This window comes from Carettochelys insculpta, chromosome 17 (assembly GCF_033958435.1).
Source record: "Carettochelys insculpta isolate YL-2023 chromosome 17, ASM3395843v1, whole genome shotgun sequence".
In the NCBI taxonomy this organism is placed as follows: Eukaryota; Metazoa; Chordata; order Testudines; family Carettochelyidae; genus Carettochelys; species Carettochelys insculpta.
This window is the reverse complement of record NC_134153.1, coordinates 12,482,361-12,495,520: the sequence shown is the minus strand read 5'-3', so window position 1 is coordinate 12,495,520 and position 13,160 is coordinate 12,482,361.

The window sequence follows — 13,160 nt, the reverse complement described above, 5'->3', positions numbered from 1 at the left end:
CCGTCTGGGGCACCCACCCCACCTCCTAGGCATCAGCTAGTATTCACCCAACATGGAATGCACATGAGCAATCACTCGAAGAAAAGACTGTTCTGTAACTGGTGTTCTTTGAGATGTGTTGCTTATATCCATTCCGAAACTCTCCCACCTTCCCCACTGTTGGAGTAGCTGGCAAGAAGGAACTGAGTGGGTTGGGGGTTGGGCGGTGCATATATTGGTCGCCATATCAGCACCTCTCCAGGGGGCGCCACACCGACCCTATGCCTACTTATTAGAGCAAAAAGTTTCTGGCAACTGGGCATATGCCAGTGCACACCCAACTTGGAATGGACATGAGCAACACATCTTGAAGACTACCAGATATGGAACAGATAACTTTTTTTTTTAAAAGCAGCTCTCTTTGTTCCAAAGACAAACACATTTTTTTTCCATTTGTAGCATCTTCAACCAGGTTAACTTTTCAAGAGGATTATACAAGGAGTAAAAACTAGAAGCAAATAATCCCTCCCTACTACTGGCCTGCAGTTATATTCCAACCCTGTTAAAAGGGTCTTTCATTCATAACACTGACAGATGGAGCCTCTGGTCCATTAAAGCCATGTGCAGCATTTAATGGCTTTAAACCAGCCGGAGATTGCAGTGTTTCTTTGCAACACTCAGAAGGCCAGATCCTCAGCTGGCATAGACTGGAATAGTGTAACTGAAGCCAGGACCTGAAAATCCTTGGCCAAGAGCATCCCAAATGATGTGTTTTCTTATTTTAGATGAAGGTATATCTTGGGGATGAGCTTATACATGTTTTGATTACTCTGGATGAGAAATTGGCAGCATACTTCCAAAAGAGTGGAATTGTGGAATTCACCGTTGGTTTGATCTCCAACCCAATACTGAATACCACTAATGGAAGGTTTGTCTCATGTTTTCCTAGAAACCAGATACATTTATCATGGTCACAACAAACTATAGATTTCACTAATTGTGTTTGAAATTGCAGATCAAACCCCATGATGGCTAAGAGATTAGACAAACTTTTTCTTTCAGTTTGTATCTATTTGATGCCTTTCAGCTGGAAAAATGAATATGAAAAAGTAAATCACAGAGAACAATGGACTGAAGCATAGTATGTAATAGTCAAGCAAAGATTTTTTTTTGTCTGAGGTATAGTTTTTCAAGACTGAAATTAAGTGTGTGTGCAGACCACAGTTTTATATTTACAAATGTTAAGACATATGCGACAGTGAATTACTAGGAATTATGATGGTGTATTAGAGAATGGAACTTGGCCCTGTGATTTCTAGAGTACATGTAAAAATGTCCATGGACAATAAATGATGAACAAAAAACATAGAAAGCTTTTCATCATATTCATCTGAGAATATTTAAAAGTACAGTTTATTCTATTCAACTAATTTTTCTCTGAAGAGTTATATGAATAATTTTAAAACACTGTTTCTTAGTCATTTTTTTTATTAAGAAAAACTAATGTGTTGTTATGTGCTGGCTTCTGAAAACAGTGACTCAGTGGAATAATTTCCATAGGCATGCTGAAAATGATGAATAAGACATTTAGGTAGTCTGAGACATATGAGTCAACAGTGTGCCCATACAGCCAAGAAGGCTAATGGCATATTGGGGGTGCATTAGGAGGAGCATTTCCAGAAGATCTAGAGAGGTTACTATTTCCCTTTATTCAGCACTGCTGAAACCGCATCTGGAGTATTGCATCCAGTTCTGTGCCCCTGCCCCCAGTGTAAAAAGGAAGTAGATGCATTGGAGAGGGTCCAGTGGAGGGCAACCAAAATGATTAGGGGTCTGGAACACACGACCTTTAAAGAGAGTCTGAGGGATTTGGCTTATTTAGTTTGCAGAAGAGAAGAGTGAGGGGTGATTAGCTAGCCACCTTTAACTTCCTGAAGGGGAGTTCTAGAGAGGATGGAGACAGGCTGTTTTCAGTAGTGGCTGAGGGCAGAGCAAGGAGCAATGGTGTGAAGGTTCAGCAGGGGTGGTCTATGTTGGATATTAGGAAAAGCTATTTTACGAGGAAGGTGGTAAAACACTGGAATATGTTACCTATGGGGTGGTAGAATCTTCATCCCTAGAGGTTTTTAAGTACCAGCTTGACAAAGTCCAGGCTGGGATTGTGTAGTTAGGGTTGGTCCTGCTGTGGGCAGGGGGCTGGACTTGGTGACCTCCTGAGATCTCTTCTAGCCCAAGGATTCTATGATTCCATGATTTTCAGGATGGATTTTCTGCCCCTTCAGGTAAGAATGAAAATTTAGAATTCATATGAAATAAGTTGATAGCACCATACATTCCCTGGGCAATAGCAAATTCTTTGTTTTTATTTGTATTGTGTTAGACTGTCACTCATCATTATAGAAGATTATAAAGATCATGCTGCCAAATTATGTACCAGTTAATGGGACCTTTGCCACTAACTTCAGTGAGACCAGGATTTGATCTGAAATACACATAACTGATCTTGCCTGGAGAGCATTATACAGGCAGTGGAGTCTTCGTGACATCTAACGTATGGTATAAATTTTAAAAATATCAGTCTCTTGTAGAACATAAGAACATAAGAACGGCCATACTGGGTCTGACCAAAGGTCCATCCAGCCCAGCATCCCATCTGCCGACGGTGGCCAATGCCAGGTGCCCCAGAGAAGGAGAACAGAAGACAATGATCAAGTGATTTATCTCCTGCCATCCATCTCCTGCCCTTGTTCTGATGGCTAGGGCACCATACTTTATCCCTGGCTAATAGCCATTTATGGACCTAACCTGCAAAAATTTATCAAGCTCTTTTTTAAACCCTAATAGAGTCCTGGCCTTCACAGCCTCCTCGGGCAAGGAGTTCCACAGGTTGACTGTGCGCTGTGTGAAGAAAAATTTCCTTTTATTAGTTTTGAACCTACTACCCATCAATTTCATTTGGTGTCCCCTAGTTCTTGTATTATGGGAAAAGGTAAATAATTTTTCTATATTCACTTTCTCCACACCATTCATGATTTTATATATCTCTATCATATCGCCCCTCAATCGCCTCTTTTCCAAACTGAAAAGTCCCAGTCTCTCTAGCCTCTCCCCATATGGGACCCGTTCCAAGCCCCTAATCATCTTAGTCGCCCTTTTCTGAACCTTTTCTAATGCCAGTATATCTTTTTTGAGGTGAGGAGACCACATCTGCACGCAGTACTCAAGATGTGGGCGTACCATAGTTTTATATAGGGGAAGTATGATATCTTTTGTCTTATTATCAATCCCTTTTTTAATAATTCCTAACATCCTATTTGCCTTACTAACTGCCGCTGCACACTGCGTGGATGTCTTCAGAGAACTATCCACTATAACTCCAAGATCCCTTTCCTGATCTGTCGTAGCTAAATTTGACCCCATCATGTAGTACGTGTAATTTGGGTTATTTTTTCCAACATGCATTACCTTACACTTACCCACATTAAATTTCATTTGCCATTTTGTATTTTAAACAGGAAGCTAGTGAACTGTGTTAGTGCATCCTGGATGGTGGAAAAGGTCAACAGGTACACAGCTATATTGTGCATTGTACCCTTTCTAACATACTCTGCCCTACAAGGGGGATAAAATCATAAAATTGTAAAACTGGAAGGGACCTTGAAGTTGTCTAGTTCAGTCTTCTCCACTCATGGAAGAATAAGCATTATCCCGGACAGGTATTTGTCTGACCTGCTCTTAAAAATCTTCAAATCTTCTATAACCTCCTTGTGTAATTTATTTCAGTACTTAACTACTCTCACAGTTAGCAAGTTTTTCCTAATGCGCACCCTAAACCATCCTTGCTGCAATTTGAGCCTGATCCAAAACACAGGGAAGACAGTGAAAGCCTATCCATTGATTTTGATAGGCTTTGTTGAAGCTTCAGAGTGCTTTACATGAAGTTTGTGTATTTTAATTTTACTCTCAAAAACACATTAACAAACATAAGTTCAACACTAAATACACAGCTAATGATGTGTGCTAAACAACTGGTCATTCCACTGCTTTTACCTGTACCCCATCCCCAATCTGCACAACATTAAATTAAATTGTAAGTTCTTCAGGGAAGGCATCTTGCATTTATGTTTATTTTTAAAGGCTCTAGCCTAATTCTATATAATGTGAACTGTGGCTAAGGTACTATGATAAAATTACAAACTACAGACTACCATAAAGAGTGATGGTTTTAGAAATACTTCCTGTTCCAGTGACATTTCCCATTTTACAGAAAGGGAATAATGCTGGAATTGGTAATAAATGTAAAACTGGAATGTTCTTTAAATGTATTTGAGAGGAATAATGATAATCACAGTCCTAAGAAGAAGCATAAATCATCTTAGAGCAGGTTTAGCCTTTTCAGAGAAACCATTGGTAATGGATTGTGAGATGCTGATAATAGTTCATGGCTCATTTAAGTTAATGGCAGAACTCCTGTTTCCATCAGTTCTCACATATATGGGATTGTTATAGATTCAGGAAGTAGAGACTTCCCAGTGGAGCAGGAGCTAATTACTGCACAGCATTGTAGTTATTCTTATACACATGCATGAATACAATGTAAATCAGAAGAATCATTGCTGGCACAAAGTATGAGTTTTTTCTAGCTTCACTGATCATATTCTAGCACTGCCAGATATAATCCAAATTCTGAACCATTGATCTCAAAGATCCCAGTGAATCCACAGGGAATGTGGACCAAGCAATAAAAGAAACAAGTTATTTTACCACGTGTCAGCAACGTGATGATAGCCAAACTAAAATTAGCATGATCAAGACATGACATCTCCAAGGCATTTGTCAGTTAGCATGCACTATTTCCAAGCCAAGATATAGCTAATTAGCAGCAGCTTGGGAAATAAGCTCATAGCTGTGTCTACACGTGCACGCTACTTCGAAGTAGCGGCACTAACTTCGACGTTAGGCGGCGAGACATCGAAGTCGCTAACCTCATGAGGGGATCGGAATAGCACCCTACTTCGACGTTCAACGTCGAAGTAGGGGCCGTGTAGACGATCCCCGTCCCGCAACGTCAAAATTGCCGGGTCCTCCATGGCGGCCATCAGCTGGGGGGTTGAGAGATGCTCTCTCTCCAGCCCCTGCGGGGCTCTATGGTCACCGTGGGCAGCAGCCCTTAGCCCAGGGCTTCTGGCTGCTGCTGCGGCAGCTGGGGATCCATGCTGCAGGCACAGGGTCTGCAACCAGTTGTCGGCTCTGTGTATCTTGTGTTGTTTAGTGCAACTGTGTCTGGGAGGGGCCCTTTAAGGGAGCGGCTTGCTGTTGAGTCCGCCCTGTGACCCTGTCTGCAGCTGTGCCTGGCACCCTTATTTTGATGTGTGCTACTTTGGCGTGTAGACGTACCCTCGCAGCGCCTATTTCAATGTGGTGCCGTGCAACGTCGAAGTTGAACATCGATGTTGCCAGCCCTGGAGGACGTGTAGACGTTATTCATCGAAATAGCCTATTTCGATGTCACTATTTCGATGTTGGCTTCACGTGTAGACGTAGCCCATGTGTTCCAATTTGGGATGTACAATCTAATGAGGTGGCAGAGAGAATCACTCAAAACAATAAAATTCCTGTTTCATCTAAGGGCTGCATCCATCAAAAACAGTAAGCACCGTACTACAGAGCCACCTACTATTTGATTCTACTGGCCATACTGATGTTTCTTCTTGGCATACATCCAGATCTTTCCTTATGTGATCATGTGGATCAAACTTCAGTGGCAAAAGGAGTGTGAACACCCTAATGCCACTTTTCATAGGATGTCATCTAATACAGTGAAACCACTCTGGTTTTGTAACATTCAGGGCCATTCACATATATACTGTAGGTAGAACAAGAAGGAAGACTACTGAAAAGCAAATAGCTTTTAGAAGGGCTCAGGGTCTCTTTGCCCATCTCACTTAAGGGCTGGAGAGCTCTCATGTACCAATGAACTTAAGTCATCATGTGTCTGAGCTGATCAAGTGAACTCACAAACTCAAGATTTGGACAGTTAAGATTGTATTTTCACTTGTCTTGTCTGCAACTGGGCCTCACCCCATTTTCTGTGCATCTCTAAGCTGATTTTAGATTGTAACGTCTCTTTCTCAGCCTGTACTAACTGCATTTTTCCGACATAGCTAAAGTATCTGTGTACTATACCACTGCACTTACCACTTCCTCCTTTACAGAGGGGCATTGTCAGAAGCCTTTGGATCATGCTCATACTGGATAGATGTGAAATTTTTGTTAAACAAGAATCCTCTTTCTTTGTTCATTTTTGGTACAATTCTAAGATCTAGCTACTACAGTTGTGCAAAAAGTATTTTAAGAACATCAGCTTGAGTCAAATTCAAGAGAAAACTATTATGGAATGCCATTAATTTCTTTCACTTAACAATGTTACCAGTAATTCAATTTATAGAACACCTACATTTTGAGGTTGCTGATTCTGTTTATGGGCTGTTAGATGACTAATGATAATGACAGAAAAAGGTCGAAATGCTGTTTCATGTTCCTGTTTCATCTCTTCCTGTTTTCTGAAGGTTGTTACTATGATACTTGCTAATGCATACAGAACAAAAATACTTCCTACTTCTTATCTGTTTTTAGTCTGTCTGTCCCCATTTCTCTCTCTCTCTCTGATTGCATCAAGTATTGACAGCGATGAGACTTCTTTTGGTGAAATACTTAATTATATGCAAGGTACGGTAAGCTAAAAAGACTCTCTCATTTCTATGCAAAAGAAGAAATCTTAATCTCCTTTATTTTCTGTAGTATTGTATTTGGAATTGGAGTCACTGGAAGCCTTTTTAAAAGGCTTCCTATCAGCCAAAGATATCTAGTGTAATATAGTCCGTTATTCATAGGTAGAATGTTCAGCAGATAACACATCAACCTTTTTTGTGCTTATGGATAGTACCAGTAGGCCAAGTCAGGGGACTTCTTGATATGGTGTTTATTTAAAAATTACTCGTCACAAAATGTATGAGAGATACTGTATAAAGAAAGGCAAAGAAATACCCAAAACAGGTTGCATGCTGGGCTGTTAGCAGTATTCTTTAAAATGTGATGACAACTTCACAGCACTATTTGCATGTGGCATCAGAGATCTAGTATACAGAAAGTATCTTTTGGTTGTATAATTCAGGTTTACAATGGGGCTATGTAATAGTGCCCAGAAACCTAAGCTTATATAGTATAAATTACATATAATAAAGAAGTAATTTATATAAGAAAATGTATCTGTAAGTCTCCCATAGTTTTGTGTTAAACTAATATTAATGTAACTGATCTTTTAACACAGTGAGTTAAATTTCAGTCTTGATTACCCTGGTGCCAATTTGGAGCCATCTGATTGACTTTATAGGATCTACTTACAATGGAGTAACTAGAAGCATGACTGGGACCAGTGACTGAAATAGTGTATTTTTAGCAGAACTACAGTGGCCAGTTCTGTTAATGGCTGTATAAAAGTAATGCTTTTTAAATTCAAAACATTGGCTGAATTATTTCTGTATGAGCCAAATTCTGATCTCACTTTTGCCAGTAGCACAACTCCCATTAGCTTCAATGAGTCCAAGTTTTGACCCTATGGGGCCTGTCCTATAAGAGGTGCTGAGTGCCCTCCATTTCCTCTAGTGCCCATAAGAATTAATAGCACTCAGTACTTTGCAGGATTGGATGCTTTATGTAAAAGTGAAGTGCTATGTTAGATAAAGCCTAACCAGAATTAATCTTGAGTTCCAATAACATTGGGATAAACCAGTGGTTCTCAAAATTAATTGCAATATGACCCCCTTTTGAGAACAAAAATTACCATTGCCAGGAGAAGAGAGTGGAGATGGAGCCCTCCTGAGCTCTACCACCTGCTACCCCGGAGGAGACCAAAGCTGAAGGCCAAGAGCTTCTGCTTTGGACTGGGCGTGCAGCGGCATGAGATCTTGGGCCTAGACAGGGAGGCTTGGGCTTGGGCTTCAGCCCAAGGCAATTGGGCTTGAGCTACAGACCTGCTGGGCCCTTGGTCTAAAACCAGCTTTGGTGACCCCGTTACAACCCACTTTGAAATTCCAACTCACAGTTTGAGAACCCTGTGATAAATGTTGCAGCAGCACAATCTATGTGCAAAAGAATACTGTTTTTTTTTCCTGAAGAAGTATCTTCATACTATAAAGACAGGAAAAGTGAGATCTTATTCAGCACACTAAAATGTTAGCAACACAGGATGTCACATACGAAGAAAGATAACCTGAACTGGTACAGAAAACAGAAAATTGCTTCCATCAAATACAAATAATGTCTCAACAACTGTAAATGCACCAGTTAACCTGCATATGTGCTGCCATTTAATTCAAAACTTTAGCGTTTCTTAACACTTGCTTCATAATTATACTGTGACCATATAGCTTATGATTATTGATTATAAAAAGTAATAGGAGATATCTGACTTTTCCTTTCTATTACACTGCAAGCATTGGGGATGTTCTCAGGAATATTTCTCCAGAAATTTTTCATGGTGACTGTGTGTGCAAATTAGTGACACAGACATTGTTCTGAAAATGTAATCTTTTGTCTATCTTTCTGACGCATCTATTCATTTAATTTATCTCTCTCTGAAATTTCTGGAGTTATTACACCATCTGCTTGCCAGTAAATTATTAGTAGAGGCATATTGCTGTATACAAACTGAATTACTAGATATGTGCAACCATTTTTACATTATTTTGGACACTAAACATAAGTTGCTATTCTGCAGTGCAGATGAGTAATGCAGCATAAGGATCCTTCTAATAAATGTTTTGATAAGTCCTAAATTACCATGAAAATCCTCTGAAATGGCAGTGCATTCTGACACCCAGTTTGAGTGGTCATCTTTATAGAAACACACAGTCCTACTTGGAAATTATATCTTAGTAGCAGTGAAAGTAACTTAAATTCCTTACAGATACTGTTGTTTTATGCCTTTGCTCCCTGTATGGAGGTGAGGGCTCAGGGCAGAGGGTTGGGGAATTGTAGTACAACAGCACCAATAAGAAATTTAAATGTGGAGTGTAGAGGGCTCTTGGCAGGGGCTTGTGGAGATTGCAATATGAAAGTACCAGTAAGAAATTTAAATGTGAGATGGAGTGTGGCGGTCTCAGGGCACAGGGTTGTGGTGGGGGGAGGGCTAAGGTGGGGATGTGGTGGGAGGATGCACAAGTCACAGCAGTGGGCTGGGGGGTGTGTGTGGATACAAGAGTCAGGCTTGGGAGTGTGAGGTGGGGCTTAGGGCGGGGACTGGGGGGGGTGTGAATGTTCAAGAGTCAGGGCTGGGAGTATGGCTCATGGCAAGGAGCTGGGATATGTGTTTATGTAGGTGGAATGCAGAGGGCACAGATGCTATTTACGGAGGGCAGGGGGACTCAATCCCCCTTCCTTGCCAAGATTTGTACCAGGATGCTGCTTACTGTTTTCTCCTCCATCTCTCTCAAGGAGGGAGAGGAATGTGGGTCACTCCTCTACCCCTCTTCCCCAGCCAGGAGCGAAAGGAATGCAGCATGCTCTGTGGTTCCCTCTCGCTCCCTGACTCTGACATAGAAAAGTGAAGTTCATGCCTGACAGCTGGGTTTAACACACAAATCATCTATCAGGAATGTTCTCGATGGTGTTTGATCTTGCCATGAGTACAGGGGACTGGACTTGATGACCTCTCATGGTTGTTTCCTGTTCTAGCATTCTATGATTCTATGAAAAGTTACAACCATGGGAAGGAGGTAGAAAGGCAGAGTATATCTGAGTATTGTGTGTTGACTCATGTCACATGTTGGGTTTTCACAGAAGGGACCATTATAATCATCTACTCTGACCTTCTGTAGAACACAGGTCATAGAACTTCTTTTAGTTAGAGGTACACAGTGCAGCAAGACAAGTTCATATGTATGATGCTCATTGTCAGATGTGTGTCTCCTTTGGAGTCAGATTGTGGCCCAGCCTTACATGACTGGGCAAGACTCTCTCCCTAACCAGTGCAGCCTCCCAGATGGGCAGAGAAGAGAGAAGGTACTGGAAGGCTTCTGTTCCAGTGCTTGTTTTTGCCTACTTCTCCTCAATTTGCCAAGCAATGGAGCTGAGCTGGTACAGGAGTGAGGGAAGAAATTTTTATCTGCTAAGGCACTGAAGCAGACTGAGTAGTTCCCTTTCGCTTAAGTGGAGAAATACAGTTTGTTTGATGGGCTATACTGACCTATACAAGGACATTTATAGAGGGCTATGTTGTTATTTGTGGTTCAAGCATAGCATTGAGGGGTCTCTAGAGGCTCTTTTAGTTTTATTCATGCTACTCCTAACTTTAATTTGTTGCCTTGACCCTCATTCCTAGTCTACAGTCTAGGAATTTCATCAGGGATTTCATTAGGATTGAGCACATAACCCTTGCGTGTTTGTTAACTGTGACTAGTTCCACCTGATCACACATGCAGTTATTCCCACAACTTCCCCATTTGTTCATGTGATATATTAGCTCGACTGAGCCTTGTGCTAGCTTTCGCAGACAACATAGTGGCTGAACTACTCTTGGAGCTTTCGTTTATCAGCTATTCCAACCACAACTGAGTGAATAATTCAGATCAACTAACTTAGTTGACCATTTTTCTTAATCATGAATTGACTGCAAGTAATTTGCAAAGTCTTCTAATATGGCTATTTAACCTTAGTCACAAATTTCTTTGGAGAGTAAATTTTACAAAGAGCTTATTGTGAATATCTATAAAGTATGCTGTAGGGGTTAACTAAACAAGTCACATAACATTGACTACAACAATCTGAATTTTGAAACTATTACATATTTACTCTCTGGTGGTTAGCTACCTACATCATCCTATCAAGTGGCAGAATAATACTGAATGTATGTGAGAACCCAATGTCAAATGTCACTGTTGACGGTTATTCAAAAATGTCCTTTCTGTGACTATTTGCACTAGTGATTTTAAGTATTTGAATATTCAGAAAAACTAAACACGAAAGGGTTGTGAACATGGATAAATCACAATTTGAATGAATTTTCATAAGAAGCTTTCCTCTGTTCAGTCAGGCTCTAACTGTGATAAATTGTGCTGATATTTGCCTGCTATTTCTTCCCTTCCTAAGGGCAATTTTAAAGTAACCAATTTTCATGACTTTACTTTTAGGAAGAAAAAGAGGGTACGGAGAACCAACCACCAAGGCTAGCCAAATCAGGTTTGTGAAAATAAAAATTGCTCTGACTTGAAAACCAGATCTTGAAAACTAAAACTAAAACAAATATACTAAGACAAATTTTCAAAAAGGATGGCATCCTTTTTGAGTGTGCAGACTGTATAATTTTTGCTCCTGCTATTGACTATATATAGAGCCTTATCAAATGCACAGCAACGAAGGGTCCTGTGGCACCTTATAGACTAATAGAAAAGTTTTGAGCGTGAGCTTTCATGAGCACAGACTCACTTCATCAGATGCTGGTCTTGGAAATCTGCAGGGCCAGGTATAAATAAGCTAGAGCAAGGGTGGGGATAACAAGGTTAGCTCAGTCAGCAAGGGTGAGGCTTACTACCAGCAGTTGATCTGGAGGTGTGAATACCAAGGGAGGGGAAGCTGCTTCTGTATTTAGGCAGCCATTCGCAGTCTTTGTTTAAGCCAGAGCTGAGGGCATCGAATTTGCAGATGAATTGTAGCTCAGAAATTTCTCTTTGGAGTCTGGTCCTGAAATTTCTTTGCTGTAGGATAGCTACTTTTAAGTAGCTGCTTCTGTATTTAGCCAGCTATTCGCAGTCTTTGTGTAAGCCAGAGCAGAGGGCATCGAATTTGCAGATGAATTGTAGCTCAGAAATTTCTTAAAAGTAGCTATCAGCTTGTTAGTCTTTAAAGTGCTACTGGACTGCTTTTTTGTTTTATCTACAATACTGTGACTTCTAACTTCTTTTCTCTCTTTTATGTATGTAAATCTGGATAGTTAAAAATGCACCTTTTAATTCTACAGCTTAATTTTGTTTTCACATTTTCATTCCTGGTTTAATTCTGGAAGGGTCTTCAATCTCATTTAAACAAGGTCATTATATATGGCCATGAATAACACTCAATGTTTGTAGCAGTGAGTCCATTAACAAGCATTTGTGCAAATTTTCTTGTAATTGTGGCATGTCTGCACCAGCTCTAGTTAAAAATAGCAAAAGTGAATTCAACTATAATGCAGTCATTACTTTGTCTTGTCTCACACGATAGAGTATATCTGGGACACCAGCTCTCTTTTAGGAACGTCAATGTTAGAAAAAGAGACATATTATTATTAGAGAGGGAACTGACTGTAATCAGAGTTGGTTACAAACTTTCTGAAATGGTAGAGGCATTAGACATGGGACTGTGGCTCATACTCAGTTCTTATTAAATCACTATATTAAGCTGCATCAATTTTATAGCATCTTCCATTTGAAAATCTCAAAGTCCTTCACATTATTTTTTAATACTCAGCATCTATGTGAGACTTGTGAGTAATTAATTGTTAAATCCATTTTACATATGAGTACCTGGGCACTAAAGTTCAGACAGAATGACCATTAAAGTGAATGAGAAACATACCACTTACTTCAGTAGGTACCAGATCGGGCCTGGAGTGGGTAAGGTCTGAGCACAAAGGAACAGAAGAGTGGAGAATATGATACAGAATTTCTGATTCCCATTCTGCTGTTCTGACCAACACGCTACACTGCCTCTTGTCAGAGCTCCATTAGGCATGTGCTTTATTTTAAACAGGTATCAGAGAGGTAGCCGTGTTAGTCTGTATCTTCCAAAACAACAAGAAGTCCAGCGGCACCTTATAGACTAACAGATATTTTGGAGCATCAGCTTTTGTGGGCAAAGACTTCATGTATCTGATGAAGCGGGTGTTTGCCCATGAATGCTTATGCTTCAAAATATGTTAGTCTATAAGGTGCCACAGGACTTCTTGTTATTTTAAACGGGGTATTTATGTATCCTCCTTTAGTCACTGCATTAACATAATTAGTTATAAATGACTGTAATTTCCAAGCTTTGTTGTTTTTTTTTTTATGAAGACTCTGATCTTCAAAAGTTCAGTTGTGTGTGCAACTGTGCATTTGTGCCCAGGTCCACTGACAGGGACAGGCAAAGGGGGCAGTTGCCCTGGG